Source organism: Mobula birostris, chromosome 15 (genome assembly GCF_030028105.1).
Source record: "Mobula birostris isolate sMobBir1 chromosome 15, sMobBir1.hap1, whole genome shotgun sequence".
NCBI lineage: Eukaryota > Metazoa > Chordata > Chondrichthyes > Myliobatiformes > Myliobatidae > Mobula > Mobula birostris.
In genome coordinates, this window is record NC_092384.1 from 78029139 (window position 1) to 78044723 (window position 15585).

The 15585-nt window shown below is 42.3% G+C and overlaps 1 long non-coding RNA gene across 1 annotated transcript; it reads left to right on the top strand.

Annotated features, from left to right (window-relative positions):
- The first annotated feature begins 8168 nt into the window (after positions 1 to 8168).
- LOC140210333 (uncharacterized) lies at positions 8169 to 15184 on the top strand. The gene is made up of 3 exons (XR_011889219.1): positions 8169 to 8230; positions 9976 to 10073; positions 14773 to 15184. It is a non-coding gene; the product is annotated as an uncharacterized lncRNA (long non-coding RNA).
- Positions 15185 to 15585: the final 401 nt, after the last annotated feature.

The window sequence follows — 15585 nt, forward strand, 5'->3', positions numbered from 1 at the left end:
AACTGTTCCAGAACATGATGGTCTGAGTCCTAAGGCTCCTGTACATTCCTCCTGATGACAGCAGTGAGAAGAGAGCATGTGGTGGGGGTCCCTGATGATGGATGCTGCTTTCCTGCGACGGTGTTTTATGTAAATATGCACAATAGGTAGGAGGGCTTTACCCATGTTGGCCTGGGAAGTATCCACAACTTTTTGTAGGATTTTCCATTCAAGGGCATTAGTGTTCCCATACCAGGCTATGATGCAGCCAGTCAATATACTCTCCAGTACTATGGTTTCTTAAGGTTGTGGGGATAAGCTCCCACTACCTATAAAATGCTCCCAATTGCTTGCACCTCAAATAGCCTCTGACAACCAAGTCCAGTTCCTGGCCTTCACATGTGGCTTAGCTACTAAGTCCAGCGGAACCATTTTTACTGACAGGAGAAGGGGGTTACTGGCACCTTAAAATCAGTCGCTTCAGGCAGATGGGACACATTCTCCTAGTAGCTCATCTAGGAGAAGGAAAACTCTGATCTCAAACCTCCACTGCCTTGTGGCCATACCCACTCATGGGGAAGGCTTCGGGAGTAAACCCTGAGGGAAAAATCCAGAGCTGGAGTCCCCAAAGCAGTCCTACATTGAGTTCAATTTTAAGCGGCAACTCCCGCGATGCTGCTGGTACCAAACTGTATCGGTCTCTGCCGTTCTGTTGAATTCATCAGCTGGGTGGAGAGGAGGAACTTGCTACATGGGCAACAGTGTCATACTGACCAGGCTTGCATATCTAGGCAGCTGGGATGCAACATCCATGATTGACCCTGACCGACAGAAGCCCTCAACTCACTTCATACGTCTATAGAAGTTGTCAAGTTTGTCAAAGTAATGGTGGAGTTAGTGGGTGGAGGAGATGATCAGGACTGGGGAAGTTTTGCACTGTATCTCTCAAAAAATAAATAGATCAAAGTCATGTTGGGTAATCCTGCTCAGGAATCAAGGATAAAGAATTGACTTTATTTTCCATATACATTTACAGTACATGTATCAGAATCTGCGGTGGTGAGATGCCACCACATGCAGCTAAAAACAACACTGAACAATTGTAAGAATAAAGAATTATATAAATAATAAACAGAGGCTGAAGTACAGATATGGGAAAAATGTGCATAAATACATCAATACCAGCATGGATTTACAATGTAAATAGTGTAAAAAAAATTGGTTTGAAGTGTTTACCGTGCAATGCAGTGACAGGGGTGATAGGGGAGGGCTAGCTAGATTGGTTGATCAAATTAACTGCCTGGGGGAAGAAACTTTTAAGATGGTGTGCAGTTTTTGTTTTACTAGCCCTCTAGCCCTTTCCAGAGGGAGCTGTTGGAAAAGGCTGTTTGCTGGGTAGGTAGTGTCCACAATGATGTTTCCTGCCCCCTTCTTTGTCCTGGACACATACAAATCCTTCAGTGATGGTAGACAGCAGCCAAAGACTTTTTCTGCTGACCTGACAGTTTACTGTAGATGTTGTATATTGTGGCAGGACGCTGCACACTAACCGAATGGGAATGGCTGACGTGAGGATGCTTTCTATCATGGCAGTGTTGAATTGTACTGGTACGTTCTGGGGAAGATGCAGGTTTACCAGCTGCGCCCGGAGCAGTGGTTACCCATAGACCAACCTCTCGAATACAGGAGTTTTTTAGACCATGTTGTTGGAGTTTACCACGCAAAAATTATTCATACTGTAACAGTTACTACTCCAGAATAATGCATTGCCTACTAAGCGTTTCATGATGTCTTGGAAAGGGTTTTATAAATATAAACCTTTTGGGTAGTTGAAAGAATTCCTTGTTTTCTGGCAACCAAGACAGGAAGCAATGTCACAGGAAAGTTGTGAATGGAGCACCTGTCAGTGATATTCTTGCCAGCTTTGTAAATCAAGTCTTAGCAAGTAAAACACATTTAACAATCGCCCTACTCTCATATATCCAAACTACTGCTTCTTAACATAGAAACATAGAAAATAGGTGCAGGAGTAGGCCATTCGGCCCTTCAAGCCTGCACCGCCATTTATTATGATCATGGCTGAACATCCAACTCAGAACCCTGTACCAGCCTTCCCTCCATACCCCCTGATCCCTGTAGCCACAAGGGCCATATCTAACTCCCTCTTAAGTATAGCCAATGAACCGGCCTCAACTGTTTCCTGTGGCAGAGAATTCCACAGATTCACCACTCTCTGTGTGAAGAAGTTTTTCCTAATCTCAGTCCTAAAAGGCTTCCCCTTTATCCTCAAACTGTGACCCCTCGTTCTGGACTTCCCCAACATCGGGAACAATCTTCCTGCATCTAGCCTGTCCAATTCCTTTAGGATTTTATACATTTCAATCAGATCCCCCCTCAATCTTCTAAATTCCAATGAGTACAAGCCTAGTTCATCCAGTCTTTCTTCGTATGAAAGTCCTTCCATCCCAGGAATCCCAGGAAGTATAAAATTCTTGCATTTCATTTGCTTCACTAATCTGTTACCAATTTCCTTCCAGGCACTTTGCTGCACCTGGATATCCCATCTCATTCAGGTGCCTTGCCGTTCGGAGTGGGCGATCATGTCTCTCCATCCATCACGGTCCCTGACCCTCCGAATTGTAGTTGTTGCCTCCCCTGTTTCTAACCACGATGTTATTCCATCTATCATTTTCATTCTCCGTCTGCCTCTGATTCTTTTTCCTTCCAGCTTTCCAGTTGTAACTAAATGCTCTAATGTCTCTCTTCACATGATGTGTCCAAAGAATTTTGATTGCTGTTTTCGGATTTTTTTTTAAGTCATGTACGTTTTGTTTTCGTTCTCTGTAGGACTTCTTCTTGGGTTATCCTGTCTGTATATGATATGCATAGCATTCTTCTGAGGAACCGCATCTCTGCTGTATTGATTCTTTTTTCTATTGCATTTGTGATGGTCCATGACTTGCAGCCATACATCAATATAGGAAGAACGTAGCAGCTGAGGGTCCTGAGGCGGATGTCAATTGCTATTTTCTTTTTCGTTAGGATGTTTCTCATTTCTGTAAATGCTGTTCTTGCCATGGCTATTCTTGCTTTTATGTCTGTTTCACATTTGCCATCAGATGTTACCCATGATCCAAGGTACTTGAAGTTGTGAACTTGTTTCAGGATTTCTTTTCCCAATACGATCCTACAGTTGGAGATATCAGGTTTCTTTGATATTACCATTACTTCAGTTTTCTTTTTGTTTACGGTTAGGATAGGTCTTTCGCTCTCTGTGTTGATGGTAGATACTAGTTTCTGTAAATTTACTTCACTGTTTGCTATCAGTACTGCATCATCCACATAGTGGAGGTTGTTGATATTGTATCCTCCTATACTTGTTCCAGGTGGGTCTTGTATGGTTCTCATGATGTTTTCACTGTACAGGGAGAACAGGTCTGGTGATAGAACACAACCCTGTCTAACTCCTCTTTTAATTGGCTGATATTCACCAATCTCGTTGTCTATCCGTATGGCTGCACTTTGTTGCCAGTAGAGATTCCTGATTATTCTTAGATCTGGATATCTCAGCATTTATTTATTAGGCTAGAAATCCAGGGGCTTGGATTAACAATCCTGACACAGGAGATCAAACCCTGCCATGGAGGCAGGAAAATTAAATTCAAATAATGAATAAACTTGGAATGAAACTCTAAATGGTTGTGAAATTCTCTGTAATAAAAACACATCTAGTCTATTTTATTTTTTCTTATTTGTTTGAGATACAGTATGGGACAGGTCCTTCTGGTCCAGAAACTCAAAGCTCAGCAACCCATTGATTTAACCCGAGATTAATCATGGGAAAATTTACAATGACCTACTAACCACTATGTCTTTGGAATGTGGGAGGGAGCCGTAACATGTGGAGGAAACCGACACAGTTCACAGAAAGGATGTATAGACTTATTACAGGCGGCATTGGAATTGATCTCAAACTCCAATGCCCCCAGCGTTGAGCTATCCATTAAGCTACCGTGGCACCCAAAGTTCAGTGCTTTAGGAAATGAGCTGTTCTAATCAGTCATGTCTGTGGTGCCATGGTAGTGCAGCAGTTGGTGTAATGCTGTGATAGTACCAGCGATCACCAATCAGGGTTCAATTCCTGCCACTATCTGCAGGGAGTTTGTACGTTCTCCCTGTGACCTCGTTAGTTTCCTCCAGAGACACCGGTTTCCTCCCACTTTCTAAAGACGTACAGTTAGGATTAGTGGGCTGTGGGAAAGCTACGTTAGTGCTGGGAGCATGGCGACTCTTGCGGGCTGTGCCCAACACAATCCTTGCTGATGTGATTTGTCAAAAGTGACTCATTTCACTGTAGGTTTCGTTGTTTCAATACAGGCTTCAGTTGATGAAGTGTTTTGAGAGGCTGGTGTTAAAGCATATCAGCTCCTGTCTGTGTGGCAGTTTGGATCCGCTCCAATTTGCCTACTGCAGCAACAGGTCGACAGCAGATGCTATCTCAGTGGCTCTTCACACAGCCCTGGAACATCTGGACAGTAAAGATGCATACATCAGGATGCTCTTTATCGATTACAGCTCTGCATTTAATGCCATCATCCTCTCAAAACTAATTAGTAAACTCCAAGACCTGGGCCTCAATACCCCCTTGTGCAATTAGATCCTGGATTTCCTCACTTGTGGACCCCAGTCAATTTGGATTGGCAAAAACATCTCCTCCATAATCTCCATCAGCACAGGGATGTGTACTTAGTCCCTTGATCTACTCGCCTTACACCTATGGCCAAGTACAGATCCAACACCATATACAAGTTTGCTGATGACACCATTGTTGTGGGTTGTATCAAAGGGGTTGATGAATCAGCATACAGGAGGGAGATTAAAAATCTGGCTGGGTGGTGTAGTAACAACAACCTCTCACTCAATGTCAATAAGACCAAGCAACTGATTGTAGACTTCAGGAGAGGGAAACCAGAGGTCCATGAGCCAGTAATCATTGGAGGATCAGAGGTGGAAGGAGTCAGTAATTCTTGGGTGTCACTATCTCAGAGGACCTGTCCTGGATGTTCATATGAATATAATTGTGAAGAAAGGATGATAGTGCCTCTACTTCCTCAGGAGTCTGCAGAGATTCAGCATGTCATCAAAAACATTGGCAAATGTCTGTAGATGTGTGGTGGAAAGTGTGCTGACTGGCTGCATTGTGGAACGCCAAAGCCTTTGAGCAGAAAATCTTAAAAAAGGTAGTGTATTTGGCCCAGTCCATCACAGGTAAAGCCCTCCCAACTGTTGAGCACATCTACTTGAAACGTTGCCATAGAAAAGCAGCATCCATCATCAAAGATCCTCTCCACCCAGGCCATGCTCTTTTCTCACTGCTGCATCAGGTAGAAGGTACAGGTGCCTCAGGACAGGTTCAAGAACAGTTACAATTCCTCAACCATCAGGTTCTTTAACAAAAGGGGGTAACTAAACTCATTTAAGGACTCTTTTATCTTGTTATTTCATGCTTGTTATTTATTGCTATTTATTTATTATTTGTATTTGCACAGTTTGTTTACAGTTTACAGTTACTGTTCTATAGATTTGCTAAGTATGCCCACAGAAAAAGAATCTCAGGGTTGTATGTGGTGACATGTATGTACTCTGATAATATATTTTACTTTGAACTTGGAATTTCAATGAGGATCTTGAACAATATTGTCCAGAAGATTCTTCAAAAGTCCAGGATGAGGCATAAATCCTGTAGTTACAGTCGCTTTGTTACGTGTTCATTACAAAGAAACAAAGTGAGCAAATAACTCACTCTACAGGAGGCAAAGAAAGTAAAGATAGAGCTGAAGAAGAAGAAAGACAACATGCGTCGCGGTAGTCTTTATAGTGAAAACTAGTTTAAATTAAACAGACAACAACCTATGCGATAGTTTGATTTATAGTGCTTTGAAAAAACATTCAGCCCCCACAACTATTTTCACATTTTACTAAATTTAAAATATATTGAGGTAGGATTTTTGAGCTAACCTACAAAATATTCTGCATTATGTCAAATCTAAAGAAAAATTCCAAAACCTATGAACAATTTACTAAAAATTAAAAACCAAAATTGTGAGGGTGATGAAGTATTGGAGGGTGGCTAATGTAACCCCACTTTTTAAAAAAGGAGGGAGAGAGAAACCGGGGAATTATAGACCGGTTAGCCTAACGTCGGTGGTGGGGAAACTGCTGGAGTCAGTTATCAAGGATGTGATAACAGCACATTTGGAAAGCGGTGAAATCATCGGACAAAGTCAGCATGGATTTGTGAAAGGAAAATCATGTCTGACGAATCTCATAGAATTTTTTGAGGATGTAACTAGTAGAGTGGATAGGGAAGAACCAGTGGATGTGGTATATTTGGATTTTCAGAAGGCTTTTGACAAGGTCCCACACAGGAGATTAGTGTGCAAACTTAAAGCACACGGTATTGGGGGTAAGGTATTGGTGTGGGTGGAGAATTGGTTGGCAGACAGGAAGCAAAGAGTGGGAATAAACGGGACCTTTTCAGAATGGCAGGCGGTGACTAGTGGGGTACTGCAAGGCTCAGTGCTGGGACCTCAGTTGTTTACAATATATATTAATGACTTGGATGAGGGAATTAAATGCAGCATCTCCAAGTTTGCGGGTGACACGAAGCTGGGTGGCAGTGTTAGCTGTGAGGAGGATGCTAAGAGGATGCAGAGTGACTTGGATAGGTTGGGTGAGTGGGCAAATTCATGGCAGATGCAATTTAATGTGGATAAATGTGAAGTTGTCCACTTTGGTGGCAAAAATAGGAAAACAGATTATTATCTGAATGGTGGCCGATTAGGAAAAGGGGAGGTGCAACGAGACCTGGGTGTCATTATACACCAGTCATTGAAAGTGGGCATGCAGGTACAGCAGGCGGTGAAAAAGGCGAATGGTATGCTGGCATTTATAGCGAGAGAATTCGAGTACAGGAGCAGGGAGGTACTACTGCAGTTGTACAAGGCCTTGGTGAGACCACACCTGGAGTATTGTGTGCAGTTTTGGTCCCCTAATCTGAGGAAAGACACCCTTGCCATAGAGTGAGTACAAAGAAGGTTCACCAGATTGATTCCTGGGATAGCAGGACTTTCATATGAAGAAAGACTGGATGAACTGGGCTTGTATTCGTTGGAATTTAGAAGATTGAGGGGGGGATCTGATTGAAACGTATAAGATCCTAAAGGGATTGGACAGGCTAGATGCAGGAAGATTGTTCCCGATGTTGGGGAAGTCCAGAACGAGGGCCCACAGTTTGAGGATAGAGGGGAAGCCTTTTAGGACCGAGATTAGGAAAAACTTCTTCACACAGAGAGTGGTGAATCTGTGGAATTCTCTGCCACAGGAAACAGTTGAGGCCAGTTCATTGGCTATATTTAAGAGGGAGTTAGATATGGCCCTTGTGGCTACGGGGGTCAAGGGGTATGGAGGGAAGGCTGGGGCGGGGTTCTGCGTTGGATGATCAGCCATGATCATAATAAATGGCGGTGCAGGCTCGAAGGGCCGAATGGCCTACTCCTGCACCTATTTTCTATGTATGTTTCTATGTATGAAATTACTATGCTAACTTTCCTCAGGTGCAATACTGTATTGTACCTTACTGACTGACTCACCCACTTAGTTGATGTGCAGAAAATTTGAGGATCACCTGTTTTCAATGAATTCATAAGATTAAATATCCCCTCTGTCTGTGAGGTCCAACAGTAAGGAAGATTTTCAACAAACCAATCCAAAATGGAGACAAAGAGCATTCAAAACAAACCAGGGAAATGATAACAAAGAAGCACAAATCTGGGGAAGGATACAAAATCCCTCAAAGACATTGCACATATCTTGGAGCGCAGTGTAGTCCATTGTGACAAAGTGGGAAAAATGTGAAACCACAGCTACACTGTCTAGGTCAGGCCACCCCTCTAAACTTAGTCGCTGGAGAAGAATGGCACCTGTAACAGGGGCTACTGTGATGCCATCAGTCACCCTAAGGGAGCTGCAGAAGTCAATGGCTGCAACTGGATGAAGTTCATGGCTGCATGATCTCTAAAACCTTGTACAAAAGGGGTATTTATGGAAGAGTGGCAAGAAAGAAGCCCTGGCTAAAATATAGCATATCATTACCCGCAGAGCATCACTTGGAAGATACTGCAAGGACGTGGAAGAAGGCCTTGTGGTCAGATGAGACTAAAGTGGAACTTTTTGGCTTCAACAGTAAGTGGTATGTGCAGCATAAATTTGATACAGCGCATCAGCCAGGTAACACATTCCCTGCTGTAAAGTATGGTGGAGGTAGCATCATGCTATGGGGATGCTACGGGTTCAATTCCCACCGCTGTCTGTAAGGAGTTTGTAATTCTCCCCGTGACCACGTCCTTTCCTCCGTGTGCTTGGCTTCCTCCCACAGTCCAAAGATGTACTGGTTAGTAGGTTAATTGGTTAGTGTAAACTATCCTGTGACTTGGCAGGAATTAAATTGGTGCATTGCTGGGCAGCGCGACTCAGAGGGTCATAATGTATTTCAATAAATAAATGTCCTGGGTGTTGGGGGTCCTTCATGATGAATGCCACCTTTTGGAGGCATTGCTCCTTGAAGACATCATGGATGCTATGAAGGTTAGTGCCCATGATGCCCATCATTACACCTGTGCATACATGTACTTGTACTGATGACAATGAACTTGACCCTGAATTTGAACCTTTTAAATGTTGCTACTGTACCTGCCTAAACCATTTCCTCTGGCAGCTTGTTCCACATAACCTTCACCCTCTGTGTGAAGAAGTTTCCATGTGTCCCTTTAAATCTTTCCCCTTAAACATCTGCTCTCTAGCTTTTGATTCCCTGTCAGAATCAGAATCAGAAACAGGTTTAATATCTCTGGATTATGGCATGAAATTTGTTGTTTTGTGGCAGCAGTACATTGTAATATGAAATAATAAAAAAAGTTTACTGTCCCTGGGACAAATACTATAAACATTCTGTATCTGTTGTACTGCACAAGTTTTGAGGCTCCATATTATAAAAGGACGATGAAAGTACCAGAGAAGGGACAAAACAAATTTACCACACCAGCAGAGCTGAGAAATTACAATTTTTGGTTGGTGATTTTATTAGTGAAGATTCATTGAAGTTCAGATAGCATTCTTTAAGATAGAGTGTACATATTAAGAATGCTGGGTAGCTTTCCACCTGTGGAAGAGTCTAAAATGTGGACTAAATGTATGAGACATTTTGTAGTAAATCAACTTGAGATCCTGGAGAAATTGCTTTCGAACATACGCCCAGTGGTCGTTCGATCAGGTACACCTGTCCACCTGCTCATTAACGCAAATATCTAATCAACCAATCATGTGTCAGCAACTCAATGCATAAAAACCTGTAGACACGCTCAAGAGCTTCAGTTGTCATTCAGACTAAGTACCAGAATGGAGAAGAAATGTGATCTAAGTGACTTTGACTGTGGAATGATTGTTATTGCCAGACTGGGTGGTTTGAATATCTATCTCAGAAAATGCTGATCTCCTGGGGTTTTCACACACAGCAATCACTAGAGTTTACAGAGAATGGTGTGAAAAACCAAAAAACATCCAGCGAACAGCAGTTCTGTGGATGAATGGCCAAACTGGTTCAAGCTGACGAGAAGGTGACAGTAACCCAAATAACCATGCATTACAACTCTGAATGCATAATGCGTTGAACCTTGAAGAGAATGGATACAGCAGTAGATGACCACACGTGGCTCCATTTCTGCCCCAGATGAAGTGACCACTGAATGTAGAAAGTAGCACAGCACAACACAGTACAGGTCTTCGGCCACGATATTGGCCAGACCTACATAACCCTACTTCACAATCAATCTAACCCTTCCCTCGTTCACAGCCCATAACCCTCCATTTTTCTTTCATCCATGTGCCTATCTAAGACTTTTTAATGTCCTTATTGTAACAGTCTTTCCCACTGAACAGAACTGCAGAAGCTGGAAATCTGATGCAAAAAAAGAAAAAGGAAACACTCAGCTGGCCGGGCAGCATCTATGGAAAGAGAAACAGAGGTAACGTTTCAGGTAAAAGCCCCTTCATCAGAACTTCAACCCGAAATGTAGATTCTGTTTGTGTTTCATTCCACAGATGCCTCCTTCCTTAAACGAGTTTGTACTCTGTGCCTCAACCAATTCCCACACAAATAAGTTCCACAATCTCACAATTCTTTGGACAAAAAAGTGTATTTTGAATTCTTAGTTCAATTTTTCAGTGACTATATACTGATGATCTCTGGAAATTGACTTTCATGCTCCCTCTCTCTCTCTTTCTCTTGCTCATTTGTTCTTTCTCTCTCTCACAAAGTCTCTCTACTTCTCTCGCTCTCTCTCTGCCTCTGGATTCTCTTATTCTCCCTGTTACTCTGTCTCTCACTTTGTATCTTTCTCATTCTCTCTCTGTCATTCACTACCTCTCCTCTCTCTCTCACAAACACTCTTTCTCTCCCTCTCTCTCTCCTCCTCTCTTTCTTCCTCTTTCTTTGTCTCTCAACCTTCTGCAATTCTAAAGATCCATACACATCACAGACTATTTATATTGTTTTTGCACCTCTCCCATGTCTCTCACAATATGATGGTTGGACATGTGCACAGTGCACAGAGGTTAGCCAAACTTCTCTTCATTTAACATTACTCTCTTTTCAATTCTATCCCTCCAGAAATAAACCCTATTAACTTTTCTTTTTAATAACCGTATTGAGCAGCATTTGTACTTAGAGTAATTTGTAATCATTACAACTTGATTCCTTTCCAATACTCCTCATTTAAATTCTGATTTCCCTCAGAAAGTCATTTTAACAGCAAAGTGCTACATCTCATGAATATCTACATTGCATTTCATTTCACTTCATTAGAAGGTCGAGGAAATTTTGACCTCACCAAAGACTCTTGCAAATCTCTATAGCTGTGCACTGGAGGGAATTCTGAAAGTTCAAGAACAGTTACTGCCCCACAACCATCAGGCTCTTGAACAAAAGGCGATAATTACACTCACTTGCCTATTTGTTGAGATGCTCTCACAACCAACAATCTCACTTTAAGGTTTCTTTATCTTGTTATCTCACGTCCTTATTATTTATTGCTTTTTATTTACATTTGCATCTGCAGTGTTTGTTTTCTTCTGTGCTTTGGCTGATTTTTCATTGACCCTGTTATAGTTACAATTCTACAGATTTATTGAGTATGCTTGCTGGAAAATGAGTCTCCGGGTTGTATATGGAGACATATACTGTATGTACTTTGATAATAAATTGACTTTGAACTTTGCATCAGTCTGGCATGGAGGCTCCAATGAACAGGATGACAACAGGCTGCAGACTCATTCAGCTCTATCACAGGCACAACCCTCCCCACCCTTCATGAGCATGTGTCATTAAGGCCCCTCACCGTTCAGAATATGTCTTCTTCACAGAACTTCCATTCAGGAAGTACGGATCCTGAAGACTCACGCTCAATTACTCAGAAACATCTTCTTCCTTTCCATCATCAGGTTTTTGAACTGTCAGCAAGCACAAAAATACTACCTTGTTATTCATCTTTTACTCCATTTTATTTTTACCAGCACTTAGCACAGAGCAACACAAACAAAATACCAAAGGAAATCGGTCGACGACCCTGACAGACTTGGAACGATTTCTGAGAAGATGGTCTATTTTGGTGTTTCCAAGGGATGATACTGTGTCCAAAGCAAGTGTAAAAATCCCAGTTATTTGCTCAGATACATGGGGAGCAACACACAAAATGCTGGTGGAACTCAGAATCTATGGAGAGGAATAAAGGGCCGACGTTTCAGGCTGAGACCCTCATCAGCACCTACCTAATGCAGCCCAGCACAACAGCCTCTTCGGCAAAGGAACAGTGTTGTTGGGGGGGGGGGGGGGGGTCACCGAAGTAGAAACTGTGTCCTGAGAGTATTTAAGTCAACTGTTTTGTCTGAATCTCTCGGGTGTGTATTTACATTCCATGTCACGTCCTGGCTATTTAAGCAGTTATTACAGGCCTGGAATCCTTTCAGAGCACTGTAATTGCACGCATTTGCAGTGCCAATGAGTGCTTCACATATGATTCTTATTTTCCTATAGTTTACCAAGAGCTGTATATTTTTAGCAAAAAAAAATAAAGGAATCTCATTATTGGGCGATGGAATGCGGCTCTTTCTTAAGCATAAGCCACTGACGGGTGATTTAGATCAAGTGCTCTTCCATTTTAGACAAAGGCAGGATTCTTCATTATGGGATACAAGCTCACACTCAGTCCTTTGTTTAAAGAGGTATAAACCATGAAAGGTCAGTCCCTCATTTATTCACTCCAGGGCCAAGTGTAAGTACAGACCGCACTCTAATAATCACCCAGGGAAAACATTTATAATGGGAGGTTGTAGACATTTGCCCTGTGGGAACATGCACTCAAATCCATCTAAAACCTACAGTACTGTGCAAAAGTCTTGGGCACATGTACAGTATATACCTGCAGCTAGGGTGTTTTTTTTCAATTGTGACCCTTTATCAGTAGTGGAAAGGAAGAGGGCAGAAGTCAGAATAAGAAGGGGGAAGAGAAAAGAATTCAAGCTTTGCAGCATCTGCAGAATCTCATGTTTAAGACCAGATCCAGGTTTATTATCACTTGTATATGTTGAGAAATGTTTTGCTTTGAGTCAGCAGTACAGTACAATGCATAAAAATAACTATAAGCTAGAAAAATATATAAACACTGCAAGAGATGAATAGCAAGGTAGTGTTCATGGGTACATGGACTGATGGCGGAGTGTAAGAAGCTGTTCTTAAAAGTTTGAGTACATGTCTTCAGGCTCCTGTACCTCCTCCCTTATGGTAGTGAGAATCTATAGTCCTGATCTCCCTTGTTCTTTCAAAAGTAGCTAAGTAAATGCTTTGAGGCTATCTCATCTCCATCCCCTTATCAGGTGACTCATTTTTTCTAAATATTTTACCTTTTACAATTTTTTTTTGTCTTTTTCAAACCATAGGGAATTTTATCTTGATTTTTCTGTAGATCTGTTGACATTGTGTTCACTGCTCTGCGATCTTTGTCATGGGATAAAGGCTGGTAAACTGTAGGAATTATAATTCAGTAGCGAATTAGCACAGTTCAAAGTTCAAAATTCAAGGTAAGTTTAGTATCAAAATACATATGTGTCAGCATATACAACCCTGAGATTCATTGTCTTGCAGGCATACTCAATAAATCCATGATAGAATGATAACCATAACCGAAGCAATGAAAGATCGCACTGACTTGGCCATTCAACCAGAGTGCAAAAGAAAGCAAACTGTGAAGATACAAAAAGAGAGGTACAATAATAGTAAATAAACAAACAATAAATGTTGAAAACATGAAATGAAGAGTCCTTGACAGCAAGCCTATAGGTTGTGGGAACAGTTCGGCGATGGGGCAAGTGAAGTTATCCCCGTTGGTTCAAGAGCCTGATGGTTGAGGGGTAATATCTGTTCTTGAACCTGGTGGTGTGAGTCCTGAGTCTCCAGTACCTTCTTCATGATGGCAACAGTGAGAAGTGTGGGTGATGTGCATCCGTGAAAATGGATGCATGGATGCTGCTTTCCTGCAACAGCGCTTTGTGTAGATGTGCTCAATGGTGGAGCAGGCTTTACCTGTGATGGACTGGGCCGTAACCACTACTTTTTGTGGAATTTTCCATTCAAAGGCATTAGAGTTTCCATACCAGGCTGTGACGCAGCCAGTCAATATGCTCTCCACTCTATGCACATCTATAGTAGTTTGTCTAAGTTTTAAAAGTCACGTCAAATTTCATAAACTAAGATGGAAGTAGAGTTGCTGCCAGGCTTTTTTCATAATGGCACTTACGTGCTGGGACCAGGACAGATCCTCTGAAATGGTAACACCGAGGAATTTAAGGTTGCTGACCATCTCCACCTCTGATCACTGACAAAGAGTGTAGAATTTAGGCAATTAGTCATTTCTTACAGTCTTCGACTTTGGAAAGTGCGCCACTCAGAAGGGTAACGGGAGATTTCAAGAGGGTCATTGATTGGAGGAGTCAGATATAAGACAATAGACAGTACAGTACAGGCCCTTTGGCCTACAATGTCATGCCAAACTTTTAACCTACTCCAAGATCAATCTCACCCTTCCCTCCCATATAGTCCTCCATTTTTCTATCTGGGAGTCTCTTAAGTGTCCCTAATGTATCTACCTCTACCACCATCCCTGGCAGCATGTTCCACGGACCCACCACTCTCTGTGTAAAAAACTTATCTTTGACATCCCCTCCCCTATACTCTCCCCACAACACCTCAGAATTATGCCTCTCATATTAGCCATTGCAGCCCTGGGAAACAACTCTGGCTGTCCCCTCAATCTAGGCATCTTATCATCTTGTGCACCTCTATCAAGTCACCTCTCATCATCATTTCCTCCAAAGAGAAAAACCCTATCACTCAACCTTTGATCATAAGACACACTTTTTAATCCAGCATCATCCTGGTAAATGATCCCTGCCCTCTCTCTAAAGCTTCCATATCCTTCCTATAACGAGGTGACCAGAACGGAACATAATATTCGCCAAGTGTGGTCGAACCAGGGTTTTGTAGAGCTGCAGCATTACCTTGTGGCTCTTGAACTCACCCCCCAACTAATGAAGCCCAGCAACCATCTGCCAACTTAACCAACCTATCAACTTGCATTGGTTAAGGAAAAGAACCATTGACAATCATCTTAACTTTCCCCGCAGAGAAGAAGTTCAGAACAAGGCTGAGTGTCACCATCCCAGAGCCAGTAGAACTGGGAACAGAAGAAATAACGGTCAAGATGACGCCAGTGAACAACATTTCCTCAGGTGCCATCTTCCAGACAGTCCACAAAACTGTTTACTTCACTCCTTCTATGTCATCTTTGTATGCCAAATGTGTTTCTGGAACTGTTAGAGCCTGTGATTTACAGTTTGGAGAATGATTGAGTGATCTAGTGCTTTGTTGTCTCTGAGAAAATTCCTGGAGGCAAGTGGCTTCGAGATGAGGTGTGAGCCCATGATTGACTCCATTTCTCACCAGTTAAAGCATTATGGAAGGTAGAAACATTGTGGTGAATGCAGAAGGTGAGCAAGTGTTCAGCGTGACCACCAGCCTCTTGCTCGCTGCTGTAATGGATCCCTTGCTCACTGCTCCAGAGGTAAGGAGTCTGTGTGTGTGATGGTCACACGTTCAATGCTCCAGAGGGAAGGCCTTTGTGTTCGAGTAGTCTTTCCCATCTTCGATGCTGTCGAAGGATATTACCAAAGTTCTGCGTTTGCTGGATTGGACTGTTGACTGCAATTCAAATGGGACTGTTTCAGTTTTAATTTTTTTTAATATATTCTGTATTTTTTGCCCATTCTTGTCGCCGTTTGGAGCAATTTGTTAGATTTTTTTGTGCGGGTGAGGGGTTTGGGGTTTGATGTTGTTGTGGTCTGCATGATTTGTTTCTCTGTGTGTGGGAAGGTTTGATGTTCTTGTTGACAGTTGGCACGATTTTTTTTGCGTGGGGGTTGATGATCATGTTGCCATTT